The sequence below is a fragment of the Ambystoma mexicanum genome, chromosome 4q (genome assembly GCF_040938575.1).
Source record: "Ambystoma mexicanum isolate Mex_15411 chromosome 4q, UKY_AmexF1_1, whole genome shotgun sequence".
NCBI classification, from domain to species: domain Eukaryota; kingdom Metazoa; phylum Chordata; class Amphibia; order Caudata; family Ambystomatidae; genus Ambystoma; species Ambystoma mexicanum.
In genome coordinates, this window is record NC_090928.1 from 338470329 (window position 1) to 338482844 (window position 12516).

Below are 12516 nucleotides of genomic sequence, written 5' to 3' on the forward strand. Positions count from 1 at the left end.
AGGCAACACCCCCCTGTCACCAAAACTCGCACAACACATCAATGAATGCAGTCCAACAATGCTGCATGCATATACGATGCACATGCAACAAGACGTGAGTGCACACCATAACCCATCATGAAGAAGCTACCCCCTCCATCATTCCATTGCACAGGACACATAGCCAGGCCAGTAATGAGGTTAATGCATCCTGGGACATGTGTGTATGGCCAGTAATCACCTATACTACTGTACGTCAGTGGTGAAGCTGGTTCTGGCAAAACATTCTTAATCAAAATCATCAGTAAATTCCTTCAACAATTGACGAACAACAAACTGTCAGCTTTTGTCACTGCCCCCACTGGTTTAGCTGCCTACAACATAGGTGGTGTCACTTTACACCGATTACTACTCCTGCCAGTAGAACACCAAAACAAATTAGACTATTACAAACTTTCTACAGAAGCTGCAATGGAACTACGCAGAGTATTAAATCAAATGAAAATGCTACTAATAGATGAAATGAGCATGGTCTCCAACCTGATGTTGGCTTTGATTCACCTCAGATTACAAGAAGTACTCAAAACAAACTACGAAGAGCTCTTTGGAGGAAAACACATTATTGTTTTCGGAGATCTTCTTCAATTGACACCAGTGAAAGGTGAGCCTATTTTTAAAACTTTAGGACACAAACTCTGCCGTAAAACTGTTGACAGCATTGGAAATGTCAACCTTTGGCAACATTTCCAATACAGAGAATTAACAGAAAACATGCAGCAATCTGCAGATCTCACTCATGCCAACATCTTAAAAAGTATTAGAGTTGGTATACTATCTCAAGAATCACAAGCAATATTGAAAACCCGGCACATTCATGCACTTTATGGCGATAATGCATGTGCTACGGATGTTATGGAACAATTAGCCCACAAAAATGTCAATTGTATGGCCTTAATGCCAACTCTTGCAAGCTGTTTCAAATTCAATGAAACAATGTTAAAAAAAGAAATGCAACCAATAATTGAAATTAGCGCCACAGCCAAACTAGACATACGTGGTATGACACTACCCATGTGTGAACAAGCCACAACAAGACTAAACAGTTTAGAAAATTCAATCTCCATCACAGCTGGATTGGAAAAAATATTAAAATTATCCTTAATTTGCAGAGTAATGCTTAAACGTAACCTTGAAGTGGATCAAGGACTAGTTAATGGAGCACTGGGTACAGTTGTTGGCTTTCAAACATACCCACGTGACAACAACATTCAGTTTGTCAATATTCTCTTTGACAAACTTTCAGAAGTGAAAAGGATAGGACGCTCAACAGCTCGATTCCTTCTCTTCAAAGACATGCAGGTACGCAGAGAACAATTTTCTCTAACTCTTGCATACGCAGTCACCATTCATAAATCACAAGGTCTTACCCTAGACAAAGCATTGATAGACATTGGTAACACGGTCTTTAAAGAAGGTATGAGCTACATAGCACTATCATGCTTATGTACACTTGACGGTCTATTTCTAATCAACTTTGATGCAAGTAAAGTAAAAGCTGATATTCCTTGCATTTTAGAATACAATAGACTTTGTTCACTATACACCCCCCATCTAAAAACATATCATGTTCCACAAAAAGTTAAATGTTCTAAAAGAAAACTAAATCAATCAGAAATGCAACAGGATGTCACTGCAAATCTTCCAAAGAGAGTAAAAGATACTTAATGCTTCATCAAGTACCACAAGCAAAAAAGAACCTATTAGGGAAAGTAAACCAGGTACTTCTTCAAAGAAGGAAGACAAACGCCAAAAAAAGCACTCAGATACAGAACTGCCTGGTCCATTTAAACTTTCAAATATAATTGGTGTAAGTTGCTACGCAAATGTAGCAATGAATATTCTATTTCAATTACCATCAATTGTTGACAATATTTACTTACACAGTACAGACCAATTGTGTTTCCAAATGTTAGTACTTCATAGAAACGCAACAAACAATCGTGACAACACGTATAGTGTTTATTGAATAAGACAACAATTGGTCTACTGTGCTGGAATGGTGAAATTCACTATAAACTCACAGGAAGATCCACAAGAATTTCTAATGTACTTACTAAAAGTACTGGAAAACAAAAACATACCTATAAATGAAATCTTCCAGATTTCATACATGTGGACACATACATGCACTCTCTGCAACAATGTGACACAAGAACAAATCCCCAATGAGCGCTTTGTGTATGTATCAATACCTAATTGTGAATCCGTTCCATTTCAGCAACTTGTACGAAATGCAAACCATGGTAGATTATGTACTACCTGCAATTCGGATAATCGCTCCACCTTACTAATACAAACACATAGTAAATACGTAATACTAATGCTTCTACATTACAATGCAGATGGTACCAAAAACAACTGCAAGCTGAGTGGATTCACACATGGTCAAGTATCACTTGGTAAGAAAACCATCACAAGAATAGGCATATTCTACCACACAAGAGCCATAACCAATGCAGGTCACTATACTGCATATATAAAAAAAAATGTGGATGGCTCGAATGTAATGATTGTATCATTACTCTAAAGCAGAGATTACCTGCAAATCTTACAAACGCTTATTTAATCTTCTTAAAACCAAAATTTATTAACTAAACTGTACTTAAACATTAACTAAACTACTATTAAAAAACTATAAACTGTTACAATATGCCAACAGCTATATAACTTCCCCAAGATTCTACAACAACTAAACAAATAAATGAATTCTACTAAATTATGTCTAAAATTAGATAGTTAGAATACGCCAACTGGTATCTAACTGCCCCAAGATTTTACAATAACCAAACCGATAAATCAATACCACTTAATTATAAAAAACTATAAACAGTTAGAATATGCCAACAGGTATCTAACTGCCCCAAGATTCTACAAGAACTAAACAGATAAATGACACAACTAAATTATATCAAACAATAAACAGTTAGAATACGCCAACTGGTATCTAACTACCTCAAGATTTTCAATAACCAAACAGATAAATCAATACCACTACATTATAACAAAAAATAGACAGTTAGAATACACCAACTGGTATCTAACTGCCCCAAAATTTTACAATATCCAAACAGATAAATGAATACCACTTCATTATAACAAAAAATAGACTGTTAGAATATGTCAACAGGTATCTAACTACTCCTGAAATCTGCAACAAGCCAATATATAGAGCATTAGCCAGAAACAACAGGTGAACACTGAAAACAAACAAATAGACTGTAGTATAACAAAAATGTTTTTTTTTTATTAATATTTTTAATTTAATTTTTTAAAATTTTTTACATTTTATTTTCTCCCACAGACCCAATGATTTTAGCAACAAACACAGAAACTGAGCAAATTGCACAGTACACTCGTTTGTAATCTATTAAATAAGAGGGTAAAAAAAAAATGTTGATTATTGTCATGATCCGCCGTGACTGGCGTGCATGGAGCCGATGGCGTTGGAGCGGCCATTAGCGGTTCCGCCACGTCTCCGTGCAACGCACGGTCACGGTCTAGTCTTCCGGCCGGCTGCCGGGAGGTGACCGCTTATTAGCCGCTCCTACCCGGAAGTCTGCGCGTTGCAACCTATTCGCGTCAGGCTTTCGGGTTGAAGCGCTAGTAAGTTTTCTCTCCCTCTGTGTGTTGCTCGGCGCCTTTTCTCGGTGCCGGAATTTCTCCCTTCTGCTTTCCCCTTCCTTTGGAATTTTCCTTCTGCCCTTGTTCCCGCAGGCTCGCGTCAGGTTTAGCAGGGAGCGCAGCATTTTCCCCCCTCTCCTCCAATTTTCACTCCCTTTCTCACTTCAGTATTTCTTGCGTTCTGATCTCAGGTTCGCCAGCCCTCGTATCTCTGCCTGCCTCTTCCATCCGGCTTATCAGACAAGGACTCACCTTCTGCCGATCTCATCTCAGTACTTCACCTAGGGGTTTTTTATGCCTACGGCTTTCCCCGCTGGTCTGAACCGGAGGAGGGGCCCCCCCCAGATCTTCTATTCAGAAGTCAGGGTGGCTTCCCTTTGGGGCAGATCCTTTCCACAAAAAAAAGGAAAGAGGAAAGAAGAGCTGTGGAAGAAACGGTTCGGGGGAACCCTACATTCGGAACTCACAGGTGAGGAGGAGGGGGATTGGAGTGAATCGGAAGGGGCGAAGGAATCATCGGAAGTTGACAGATTGCAACGCCAAAAGATTCAGATGGCTACCCCGGAACAGTTACAAGAGTTGGCAGCCGCGGTTCAGGCTATGAACACAGAACTACAGAACGTCAAATCTGAGAATGCCACCCTGAAGCAATTGTTTACTCACCGAGAAACACGGGAGTTTGATTTGCCTCCTATGGTCTTGTCCTCCGGCAAGTTCGATGGAGCCCCTAAACATTTGAAGGAATTTTTGGAAGCATGCTCTGTCCACTTTGCCTTTCGTCCACAGACCTATTCCACAGACCACATAAAAGTGGGATTTATGGTGTCTAATATGACAAGCAATGCCCTGGCTTGGGCTACACCTCTTGTCACATCCAACGACCCAGTTCTTCGGAATTATGATGCCTTCTTGACTGTGCTGGAACAGACATTCGAACAGCCCGACATAACACTTGTAGTGGCTGAACAGCTACTCGAAGTACAGCAGGGATCCAGCGACCTGCTTTCCTACATTTCCTCGTTTAAACGGTTGTCTACAGAAGCAGGGTGGCCGGAACGGGTTCAGTATACCCTCTTTCGTCGAGGTCTTAGGGAAGAACTCAAGGATGAGCTGGCTCGCATATCTCGACCCACAACCTTATCAGACCTCATGTCGATAGTTCTGCAGATAGAATATAGACTCACTGAACGAAAGGCTGAAAGGAGGAAGCAAAGGACCCCAGTCACCCATTCCGCTGGAGCCTCCTCTCTACCTTCCGTCCCATACTTGTGCCATAAGGAAGAACCAATGCAGATCGGAACAGCTCGGCCTCCGTTGACACCAGAGGAAAGAAGACGACGGAGAGAATCTGGCCTATGCATGTACTGCGGTTCTAATACCCATCTATTAAGAAATTGCCCAGCTGTACCACCTAGACAGGCGGGAAACGATCAACCTCGGACCTAAAGGGGACCAGTGTCCGAGGTCTAAACTTTAGTCCCTATGTTTCTGTTACCGTATCGCCCCAAGTCCCAGCAACGGATGCGCGTCTCATGGTAGTAGCTATCCAGTTGAAGATAAGACACGTAGACCTTACCACTATGGCTTTGCTTGATTGCGGGGCCGCGGGGGTGTTCATGGACACTGTATGGGCCAACCAGCAAGGTCTCATCCTCTTGCAACGTGAAGACGCTCAGAAGGTGGAAGGGGTGGATGGTACCCCACTCTCCTCCGGACCAATTACTCAGTCCACGGAATTCCTAACTGCAACCATCCTTCAGCATTCCGAACTGATACAATTCGATCTCATCAGAGCGGCTCATTTCCTTATTATTCTCGGGATTCCATGGTTCAGGAGACACAATCCAACTATAGACTGGAACCGTAACACTATGGCTTTCGAGTCAGACTTTTGTAGACAGAAATGTCTCGTTCAGCCGCAGGCCGACACTGTGCAAATCATTACTACTGAAGATAAGAACATTTGCACCGTGTGTCGGATCCCCCCAGAATTGTCGGAATACCAAGAAGTGTTCAAGGAAACTCCGGTCCTGGACCTGCCTCCTCACCGGCCAGAAGATTGCGCCATAGAGCTGATCCCAGATTCTCTAGTACCCTTTGGGCGCATGTTTTCGTTATCCATGACAGAGAAGAGGGCCCTTCGTACCTATTTGGACACCCATTTGACTAATAGGCTCATTCAACCTTCACGGTCTCCTGCGGGAGCCTCGTTATTTTTCATACCCAAACGGGATTCTCAGGAACTAAGACCGTGTATAGACTACCGTGGCCTTAATAAAGTCACTATCCGGGATCGCTACCCTATGCCGCTTATTTCAGACATTCTTGAGGCCGTACAAAACGCCTCGGTCTTCTCCAAATTGGATTTACGAAGCGCCTACCATCTCCTCCGTATCAAAGAAGGGGATGAATGGAAGACGGCGTTCCGAACACCTTTTGGTCTGTATGAGTATAGGGTTATGCCCTTCGGACTCGTTAATGCACCAGCCGTTTTCCAGCGCTTTATGGACCGTCTATTCTCGGATTAACTCTTTCTGAATACCATCGTTTACCTGGATGACATCCTAGTGTTCTCGACCTCTCATCAAGAACATACTCAGCACTTGAAGACAGTACTCAACCGTCTTCGTTCTCAACACTTAAAGGTCAAAACAGAGAAATGTCTCTTTAAAGTCTCGTCCGTGCCATATTTAGGGTACATCCTTTCCTCTGAAGGCATCACGATGGATCCCAGGAAGGTGTCGGCTATCCTGGACTGGCCAGCTCCTACTTCCCTTAAGGAGGTTCAGCGCTTCCTAGGTTTGGCGAACTTTTATAGGAAGTTCATAGGTCAGTTCTCACAAATTGTTCTACCCATCACCGCCCTTCTCAAGAAGGAATCACGACCTTTTCTCTGGACAGAACAAGCGGACCAAGCCTTTATTACACTCAAAGAGAGGTTCTGTACTGCTCCGATCTTAAGTCAGCCAGATCAAACCAAACCTTTCATCGTAGAAGCAGACGCATCAGCGAGAGCCCTAGGAGCGGTTCTTCTACAGACTAAAGACGGGAAGGAACATCCTGTGGCTTACCTCTCAAAAACCCTCACTATCAGTCAGAAGAATTATTCGGTGATCGAGAAGGAATTATTGGCATTGAAGGCTGCTTGCGAGGAATGGAGACACCTACTACAAGGAAGTCTGCATCCTTTCACTTTACGCACGGATCATAAAAACCTACGGATCCTCAGGAACATGGAATGTGTGAACTCTCGACAAGCACGTTGGGCTCATTTCTTTAGTCAATACGATTTCATCATTACCTACATACCTGGAACCTTGAATGGTTTGGCAGATGCGTTATCTAGGCGCAACGTCCCCGATCTACTACCAGAACCCACACCTGAGTTTATGTTTCCTAGGAACCGTCTCGTGGGTATGATCTCCGCCTTTCTTCAAGAGGTCAGAACGGTTACTACGTCTGAAACAGAGACTCTGATACCTCGGAACCAACAACACCAGGTCCGATGGTCAGATGGTCTATTGCTGGTGGGTCAGAAAGTGTTCATCCCCACCAAGACCCTACAATCTGGGATCCTACGTTGGGGCCACGACCATGTGACTGCAGGTCATAGAGGGATCAAGGGTACCCTAGATCTTATTTCCCGATCCTTTTTCTGGCCCACTCTTGCCCAAGATGTCAAGAGACATTGTAGAGCTTGTTTGACCTGTGCCAAGAACAAAAATCCAACTCATAAACCTTATGGCCTCCTCGAACAATCGGAGACCCCTGTACAACCGTGGTCCCATATATCTACAGATTTTATTGTAGATCTACCTCCGTCTCAGGGTTGTACCTGTCTGATGGTTACTATAAATTCTTTTACCAAAATGGCTCATTTCTCCCCTCTAATCGGAGTGCCATCTGCCTCGGTCATGGCAGAAGTTTTTCTTAGGGATATTTTCAAGTTACATGGGTTACCTGAGAAGATTACCAGTGATAGAGGAAGTCAGTATACCTCTCGATTTTGGGCGGCACTATGTCAGCGTTTGGGAATCGAACGTGCCCTTTCCTCGGGGTTTCATCCGCAGACAAATGGGCAGACTGAGAGACTTAATGCCTCACTCGAACAATATCTCAGATGTTACGTTAACAGGGTACAAGATAACTGGGTATCCCTCCTACCTACTGCGGAATTCGCATATAATAACTCCTTGCACTCAGCCACAGGTTTTAGTCCTTTTTTTTGCACTTATGGTATACACCCACGAGGACTGCTTCCCTCTTTCAAATCCTTTTCCAATATACCTACGCTTGAATCCCATTTAGCGGAGATAACCACCGCACACAAGTCTGCTCATCAAAGTCTGCTGCAATCCCGCAGTAGGTATAAGGAGCAGTCAGATCGATCTCGCCTTCCTTGTCCCGAGTGGAAGGTAGTAGACAGAGTATGGCTGTCCACCAAATATTTACCACGATGGGTTCATCCGAACAAACTTACTCCCCGATTCCTGGGTCCATTTAAGATCGTCAAGCAGATAAATCCGGTGGCCTTTAGACTACAACTCCCCAGAAATATGCACCGGATTCATCCTGTATTTCACTCTTCCTTACTCCGACCGGTGGATTCTGGTACTCCTTGCAAACGAAAGCTAACCTTACCTGCAGCCCAACCACCTTTCCCCGAGGAATACGAAGTTTCAAGTATTCTAGATTCCAGGTATCGACGAGGGCGGCTGGAGTATTTGGTCGCCTGGAAAGGGTTCCCCCATTCTGAGGACTCTTGGGAGCCTGGTTCTTATGTACATGCACCCAGGCTGACTCGGCGGTTTCACCGACTCCACCCGGGTAAGCCGGGGGGTGTGGGCCGTGGAGGGGGGCATACTGTCATGATCCGCCGTGACTGGCGTGCATGGAGCCGATGGCGTTGGAGCGGCCATTAGCGGTTCCGCCACGTCTCCGTGCAACGCACGGTCACGGTCTAGTCTTCCGGCCGGCTGCCGGGAGGTGACCGCTTATTAGCCGCTCCTACCCGGAAGTCTGCGCGTTGCAACCTATTCGCGTCAGGCTTTCGGGTTGAAGCGCTAGTAAGTTTTCTCTCCCTCTGTGTGTTGCTCGGCGCCTTTTCTCGGTGCCGGAATTTCTCCCTTCTGCTTTCCCCTTCCTTTGGAATTTTCCTTCTGCCCTTGTTCCCGCAGGCTCGCGTCAGGTTTAGCAGGGAGCGCAGCATTTTCCCCCCTCTCCTCCAATTTTCACTCCCTTTCTCACTTCAGTATTTCTTGCATTCTGATCTCAGGTTCGCCAGCCCTCGTATCTCTGCCTGCCTCTTCCATCCGGCTTATCAGACAAGGACTCACCTTCTGCCGATCTCATCTCAGTACTTCACCTAGGGGTTTTTTATGCCTACGGCTTTCCCCGCTGGTCTGAACCGGAGGAGGGGCCCCCCCCAGATCTTCTATTCAGAAGTCAGGGTGGCTTCCCTTTGGGGCAGATCCTTTCCACAAAAAAAAGGAAAGAGGAAAGAAGAGCTGTGGAAGAAACGGTTCGGGGGAACCCTACATTCGGAACTCACAGGTGAGGAGGAGGGGGATTGGAGTGAATCGGAAGGGGCGAAGGAATCATCGGAAGTTGACAATTATTCAATGTTATAAGTCGTTACAAAATAGCAATACTAACATGACCTTTTCTTTTAGCACAGAAATGAACAAGAAATACATGTACTCCAGTTACTAAACCTAACAGTAAGTATATTATAATAAGTACAACCATCACAGCAAATCACACCCATAGTGACCTATAACTTTGGTGCTCATAAATTTGGTCTTTTCCATGCACCCAAGACTCTATGCCCTGGCCACAACCACCGCAGCATATAACACCCATAGAGTCAAACTTTTTAACTATGCCATATGGGCACTTTTAATGTCCACGGACATGATGAGTGTTCTTAGAACAGTTTCAACTTGCCTACGAACAGTACGAACAGGCATAGCGTCCTCAGGACACCCCCATTTTGTTTATTTATGAACATCCCAGGACACATGATGTGTTCTTAGAACACTTTCACCTTGCCAGCGAACAATACGGACAGGCATAGCGTCCTCAGGACACCCCCATTTCGTCCATTGACGAACATTTCAGGACACTGCATGTGTTATTAGAACAGTTTCAACTTGCCTGCGAACAAAACGGACAGGCATACCGTCCTAACGACACACCCATTTCTTTTATTTTCAAACATTTCAGGACACCGCGTGTGTTCTTAGGACACAGTACGGACAGGTATAGCGTACTCACGACACCCCCATTTTGTTTATTTACAAACATCCGAGGACACATAATGTGTTATTAGAAAAATTTCAACTTGCCAGTGAACAATACGGACAGCGTCCTCAGGACACACCAATTTTGTTTATTTTCGAACATTTCAGGACACCGCAAGTGTTCTTAGAACAGTTTCAGCTTGCTTGCAAACAATACGTACAAGCGAAGTGTCCTCAGAACACCCCCATTTCGTTTATTTACAAACATCCCAGGACACTTCATGTGTTCTTAGAACAATTTAAACTTGCTTGCGAACAGTACGGACAGGCATACCGTCCTCAGGACACCCCCATTTTGTTTATTGACGAACATCCGAGGACACATGATGGGGGTCATTCCGAGTTAGGAGGTAAGGGGAAAATGATGCCGGAAAATGATTACCGTCATCGTTTCCCGTTACGGACTATTCTGCCATACCAGACCGTTATTTACGGCGCCGTAAATTACGAGGTCGTAAATAGCAGTCTAGTGGCGCGCGCCCGACACTCCATGCCGAAATTAGCGGTATGGCGTAAACCGGAGCTGATCCCAAGTAATGCCGACATGCAAAAAAACGCCTCCACAAGGCCGCAAAGTACCTTACCGGCATGGAGTAAATAACGACATCGCCGAGAAGGTGTTAAGAACCATGAGCAGTGTTTCCAAGAGGCACAGGTGCACTCAACCAGCACAGGTGTAGGCAATGGAGTCTGGCACAGCACAAAAAGAGCACACCCACACACCACACCCCCTCCCACACCAAGATGATACCAATTGTAGCAGCATTCCTGGAGCTGGAGGCCCTGCTTGCAAGGCAGCAACTACAACAACAGCAACAACAACAACCACAGCCCCTACCACAGAGGATACACAGGAGGAGAAGGAGGGTGAGACAGGCCCAGCTTGAAACACTTGTGTATAGGCGCGTTACAAATACCATATCATATCAGCATGCCCTACCGGTGCAGCCACCATTAAAACGCCACCAGCCCCCAATCCCCTGCATCAGAGCCACCCCCTTCAACCTCACACCAGAGCAGATCCACACCCTGTACCGGCTTGACTGGGACACCATTACCACCATAGTGGACCTGATACATGACGATATAGTGAGCCTCATAGAAATCAGCACTGCCACCCCCCTCTACTGAAGGTAGTGTCTGTGCTCCACTTCCTTGCCACAGGCACCTACCAGCATACAGTTGGACACATGCATGGCATTTCACAGCCCATATTTTCCCGGATACTCAACCAAGTGCTGGATGCCCTCCTCAACCACACAAGGGACTACATATCCCTACCCCGGACTCCCCAGGAGATATATGATACAAAAGTTGCCTTCCATGCACCAGCGGGTATCCCAAATTGCATAGGTGCCCTTGACTGCACCCACGTTGAATTGGTGGTCCCGCATGCCATGGAGGTTCCGTATCGCAACCACAAGCAATACCACTCCATTAACGTCCAGATGGTGTTTAATGCCAGTAAAGCCATCACACATTGCAATGCCCGATACCCTGGATCAACTTATGACTCCTTGGTCCTGCGGAACTCCACACTACCACGCTACATGGAGCGACATGCCGGACGCCGTGCCTGGCTGCTTGGTGAGTAACCTGAATGGGCCATGGCAGTGCATTGGGGCTGTGAGTATGTTGGCTGCCTACTTCACCTGGGTGGGAGAGGGGGGGGGATGCCTACTCCACCTGTGTGGGAATGTTCACGCCAGTGCACAATGTTCACCTCACAGAACACTGTGCCCCAAGGCAAGTGACACGGCACATGGCTACCTAACCACACAGTGATGATTTAGAGCCGACACCTAACACAACATGACTAACAGGAAACCTGCCCAAATACCACAACACATGCACCACTCATCGGCGGCCCTTACACATCGTAAGGGCATCCGGCACCATGCAGTGCAATAGCACCATGTCGCAGACTCCTGCATCTCACCACACAGGACAGTCATCCCTGGGAGTGCATAGAAGTGAGTCTAACAGTTATCCCACAGCGTGTGACTGGTCCTGCACACCCATAGGATTGCTGAAAGTCACCATGGCACAGATCAGTGCAGAATGATGAGTATGCTACTAACTACAGGCAACCCCCCCTCTCACCAAAACTCGCACAACATATCAATGAATGCAGTCCAACACTGCTGCATGCATATACGATGCACATGCAACAAGACGTGAGTGCACACCATAACCCATCATGAAGAAGCTACCCCCTCCATCATTCCATTGCACAGGACACATAGCCGGGCCAGTAATGGGGTTAATGCATCCTGGGACATGTGTGTATGGCCAGTAATCACCTGCTGCCATGTAAGACTAGTACAGTTCTCCACCATGAATTTACAAACACTTACCTTCATTCCACTCTTATGCAGGTGATGCTGGCTACCCTTTGAAGCCGTGGCTCATGACCCCGGTCCGCAACCCACAGAACAGGCACAAGGAGGACTATAATAGATCCCATACCCGTACACGGGTGGTGATAGAGCAGACCTTCGGCCTGTTGAAGGCACGATTTCGTTGCCTCAGCCGGTTGGGTGGGGCACTCATC